Genomic DNA, 6,000 nt, shown 5'->3' with positions numbered 1-6,000 from the left:
ATGATATTAAGCCTAAGATCGGCATGCGGTTCAATTCTGACAATGAGGCATTTGAATTCTATAACAGTTACGGAGGAAGATTGGGTTTTAGTGTCAGAAAAGAATTTGCAAATAAGAGCAAGAAAGATAAGTCAACGATAACTTCGAGGAGATTTGTTTGTAGTAAAGAAGGTAATCGGGAAAAAGACAAACGTCGAGGTGATGTGATTAAACCTCGAGCGGAGACAAGAACTGATTGTCCTGCTCGCATGGGAATAAAGATTATGGAAAATGGGAAATACCAATGCCATGATTTTGTTGAAGATCATAATCACGAGCTTCTTACACCATTTAAGACTCATATGATGCGGTCACAACAGATCATTTTAGACATTCAGACCCTTGGTTATGCACCAATAGATCATTATAATAATCTCCGAAGTAAACGTCAGCGTGACCTATGTTATGGTGAAGCGGGGAGTTTGTTACAGTATTTTGAAAAACAAATTAGGCTCAATCCCTCTTTTACATACGGGTTGCAATTGGATACAGATGAGCTTATAACAAATATCTTTTGGGCCGATTCGAGGATGTTAATAGATTATGCACTATTTGGTGATGTAGTTACCTTTGATACTACATTTTGTACAAACAAGGAGAATAGGCCATTTGGTATTTTTTTTGGATTTAACCATCACAGAGGAGTCGTTATATTTGGGGTAACACTTTTATACGATGAGACGGTTGAATCATTTAAATGGTTGTTTGAGATTTTCTTAGAAAGTCATGGACAAAAGAAGCCTATAACATTTTTTACAGATCAAGATGCTGCAATGGCAAAGGCAATTTCAGAGGTGTTTCCTGGAACATGGCATGGTTTGTGTACTTGGCAGTTAATGCAAAATGTGATTAAACATTTAGGTTACTTAAAGAAGGACGAATCAAGCTTCTTATCAGATGTGCAAAAATGTATATATCATTATGATGAGGAAGCACAATTTGAGACTGCATGGGAACAACTAAGGTCTGAGTATCAGATTGAAAATGGTTCATGGTTAGATCGTATTTATGAACTTAAAAATAAATGGGCCAAATGTTATATGAAGAATACATTTACTGGAGGTATGCAGAGTACACAGCTAAGTGAAAGTATAAATGCGGACATGAAGGATTATACAAAGTGTACTTTAGATGTTGTACAATTTATGAAGCATTTTGAAAGAGTTGTCAATGATAAGCGTGCTAATGAATTGAAGGCTGAGATTGAGTCAAGAAATATGCTTCCGAAGTACTTGTTTCCATACCTACCCATTATGAGACAGGCAGAAGAAGTCTACACTCCTTTAATCTTCGGCTTATTTCAGGATGAGTATAAAAGGGTTGGTTGTTGCTACATAAAACAGAAGGATGAAAGTAATAGCATACTTAAGTATGTTGTTTGTATTCTTAATTCAGTTGAGGTGGAATATAAAGTTGAGTGTAATCCATCTGAGTTTATGGTTGAATGTAGCTGCAGAAAATTTGAGACATTTGGCATCCTATGTCGTCATGCTTTGAAGATTTTGGACAGGTTAGATATCAAGTTTATTCCTGAAGCATACATTTTGAGCAGATGGACACGTGTAGCAAGAAGCATGGCAGTGGAAGATAACAGTGGTATACAAGTTGAGGAAGATGTTAATTTGGATTGTACACAACGTTATAGAATGCTTTGTCATAAACTAGTAAAGATTGCATCACAAGCATCCTCTTCAGTTGAAGGATATGCATTGGTGAACAATGTTGCTAGTTATTTGTGTAAACAATTAGACAATCTTACTTTACATGTCCCAAATTTAAATCAAGATGAGTCAACTGAGGAGCCAAATCTGAATATTGCGCTAGGGCTTAAAAAAAAAGAGCGGAAGAAGAGAAAGGGCTCCAAAGCAAGTCGAGGAATTAAAAGTTGTATAGAAGCACAAGGAAAAAGAAAGAAAACAATGACAACTAGTACCTCTCTAACCCTCCCTACACATTCTATATATTCTTCCCAAGCCTCTATTTCTCAGGTATTGCTTTAATAATTTAAGTATGTGCTCAGGTAAACACAATATCAAATTTATTATTTATATTTAATTGCTTCATGTGTAGGTGAATGTTGATCTATCTGCCTCCCAGTCTTCTTATCCTTCTGCATCTGTTGCTTCAACGGTGGACTTTTTTCCTGCTCCGAATCCAGCCTTTGATATTGCATTGCATTCTCCAAATGTTTATCTGAGTTAGGATCATAAGATAGGTATATTTTAATTGAATCCATTAGTGAAATTTTTATTTCCTATAATAATTTATGGTTCTAATGGGCAGTATTAGTGGGATTCAAATGATCTTGTATTGTTCATTGTAAAACTTACTCATATTTTTGCTGAATTTTTTCACATCCAGATTGTCTATGGCTGGTTCAGCGGATTCTGAGTCTTGGATTCGGATTCCTGACGGTCGCTGTAGTTGGTGATCAGAAAGTAGTTTTGCACCTCAAGGGGACTGGTTGAATTTATTTTCTTATGTGGGAGTTTGATTAATGTTCAGAAGTACTTATTATTGGCCTTGGAATTGTTGTATTTTTTTTTTTAAAGTATTACCAGGAAAATTTATGGAGAAACACATTATGCTCTCTAATTGCTGTATTTATTTATTTTTAAAGTTAAAATCATGAGATGTTTAACTTTATCAGATTTCCTCTTTTTTTGTTTTTTGCCTCTTGGATGTTTAACTTTTATGTTCTAAAGCTAAACAAATTGAAACAAAGATTTTAACAAAAGGTTCTAGTATCATCACATCTAATGATTCATACTTGATTATAAGATTGTCCATTTTGTATAGTCAGCCATACACATAAAAATTGATCATTGACTACAGTTTCTTAGGGTGGAACTGTGCTGTTTTTTTAAATTTTAATTTAATTTTTTTGTTTCTCATATGATTCTCAGTTTCTCACTAAGGAGTGACTAACTTGTTGAAGATGATATCCAATTCCTAGCCCTAGCAGTCTTATAATATACTAGAATTTGACATGGTAACTTTTTTTTTGATGGATTATTACATGGTAATTGGTATAGCAGATTTACATTTCAAGCTATTATTCATTTGTGAAAGTAATATGATAATTTGGAGTTGAATTCTAGACTGGGAAACACTAACAAGCATTCCAAATGAGGTGCAATTTATTGATTGTGGTATTATGTAATGAATGTTCTTGAAGGTATTAAATATTATTTAGGAATCTCAGTGACATCAACTTTTGTCCACCAGATCAGAGGGATGGGTACCCCTACAAAGTTGTGTGAGACCATATGACAAACCTTATTCTGTATGCCTCTCCTCCACCCCCACTCTTCTTTTCTCTGTGTGCTTATTTTTCTTATTTCTTTCTCATTCTGTAAGAAGCTTGAATTTATGGTAGGCTATAGGCCCCCACAGTAGGTTGTAATTGTTTTTTTTTTTTTTTTTTTTTTTTAATAATCATTAAAAGTTGTGGTGGTGTTTTCTACCTTTGCTGATCTAAAATTTGTTAATTTTATTTTTATTTTATTGAATGCATATGATAGCAAAGTTTGATCTTTTAAGGTGTGTATATATATATATAATCTGTTATATATATGGTAGGCTATAGGCCCCCACAGTAGGTTTGATTATATATATATAATCTGTTTGATTTAGTTACTCTAAGAAACCTTTAAATGAAAGAGAAAAAGAAATCCTCATTGTGATTCCTAGCTTTACTGTATATTATAAGTTCCTCTAAACTTCTGTTGTCGTTAATTTTTTACGGCATTTGATGCCAACATCATGGCCTCCAAACGATGGTTGTCATTTTCCGGCATGTTTCGACGCAATCAGCTGCTGGTCCGGCCGCCACCAGAGGTGGCAGATTCTCTTTTTTTCCCCCACAAAATCAAGGTCGCCGGAGGACGGTTGATATATTCAACATAATTACGTATTTACAAAATACTGTCTCAATTCATCTTATTTCATAAGCAATATAGTTAGATGTAGTTTCTATGCATGGTGCTTCCTGCCTTCCTAGTATTAATGTAGAAGGGGTTCAAGTAAGAACCAGTCTACAGTAGGATCGATGATAGGTTTCAGCAGAACATTAAAATAGCAACAAAATCGAAATTAGTAACTTAGAGAAATAAAACCAAATTAGCTAGCAGTTTGGATCCATACTTGGATCGAGAAGAGGGTATGAGGAGAGGGCCTTGTGCTCCAAATTTCAGCCTAGTATGATGGCTGGTTGCTGAGATATGAATTGGAATCAAAATGAGAAAGTTTGTCGAGATCTTGCAAACCAGCAACAACTTGGACTCCAAACAGGGATCGAGTGTAGCTCTCTTCTTTGACAGGGTTCAACCCTCCAAAGCCCTACTGAAACAAGGCTCAGGTTGTAGAGAAGTGTAGGCTCGAAGTTGCTGGAAAATTTTGGGCAGAAAACTGATCTGTAGGGGTGATTTGATCCTTCTGTGGTTGTGATCAGCAGCAACAATTCTCGAAGTTGCTGGAAAATTTTGGGCAGAAAACTGATCTGTAGGGGTGACTTGATCCTTCTGTGGTTGTGATCAGCAACAACAATTCTTGAAGATGATTCGGGGTTGAATCTGGTCTTCAAAGGTTATCTTCCCAGTAGTTTGTTGCATTCACAAGCTAACAACAGCAGTGGAGGTCGAGTAGAGGTAGGAGAAGAAGATAGAAAATAGAAGAGAGGGGGGGGGGGGGTTAGGAGGAATGGCTCTCTCAGCCTGGGTCTCTCACCCAAAGCTATCTTAGCTGTTGCAGCAAAGGAGGAACTCCCATACTCGATGGCTTAATTGGCTTGAAGATTCTTTTTTCAAATTCTGTTCTTTCATTAAGATGTGATGCCTTTTAATAGCTTAGGCAAGCTTACAATAGAATAGAAACTTTCCAAAATAAGAACTAATCTAAAATAGAAACTACTAAATCCTAACTAAAATTTGAAACTACTAGGCTTTATAGTTCAGCCTTCTAAACAAGCATAGGAAACAAAAATAGAAATAAACTGAAATTAAAAGCTACCCAAGATCTTCCATTATGAGCGATAAATAGAAATTTACTTTCTAAAACTGAAAATAGAAACTAAACTATGGCAGCATTAGGAGCGAATCTTTCTCCCCTTGATAGGCCCACAAGATCTTCCATGAAGCATCCCCACACAAGGCAAATATGGGTTGCGACACTGTTCACATGAACAGTATTTTGGGCCTCTTTTTCTTAGCCCTTCTAGAAGACCTGTTTGGCTGGCTCGATCTGGTCCAGTTCTGGTCCATCTGGAGCTGGTTCGATGGGCCTTGGTTCTTCTTCTTCTTCTGGTCAGTCGTGGGATCTACATCAGGTATACACTCTGGTCTGACCACATTGAGATTTTTAAAATAATTTATTTATCTGTTTATGTCTTTGTAACACTCATACAATAATGACACTCTTCAAAATGAACCATTAAGCATTGACTAGTTTGCTGTTCTGGATGATGAAAGGTTAGAGCAATTTTAGTGATATCTTCTTATCTCATTGACCTTGGCTTAAACAGCTTGGCAAGGAACAAACACCACATGTTAGGTAACTCTTTTAGTAGCCAATATGTCCTGGTTAATTTTGGGGATATTTTGGAAAATTTTTTCCTGTTTTCGCAGAGAAGTGACATCATTCTTTATTTCAGCTATGGTTGGTGATGTGAATATATACATAAATGACTTGGACGATGCACAACTGGCAGAGATTGAAATAATGATAGCCGAACCCAACAGGTACCTTCCACTTGAGAAACAATGTATCATATTATCTGTTACATAACTTGTGCTGGTTGGAAATCATAATTTCGCCTGTTTCAGTTGGCATGCTTTCATATAAGTTCATGTAGTTTTACAATTGTATCTCTAGATTATATCTGAAATTTTGACTTTTCATTTTCACATTTTATTCACTCTCTATGGACTATGGTGGTACTATTCTTGAGAAGACTTGTCTGGT

This window comes from Telopea speciosissima, chromosome 10 (genome assembly GCF_018873765.1).
Source record: "Telopea speciosissima isolate NSW1024214 ecotype Mountain lineage chromosome 10, Tspe_v1, whole genome shotgun sequence".
NCBI classification, from domain to species: Eukaryota; Viridiplantae; Streptophyta; class Magnoliopsida; order Proteales; family Proteaceae; genus Telopea; species Telopea speciosissima.
The sequence above is the reverse complement of the archived record's forward strand: the minus strand, read 5'-3'. Positions refer to the sequence as shown.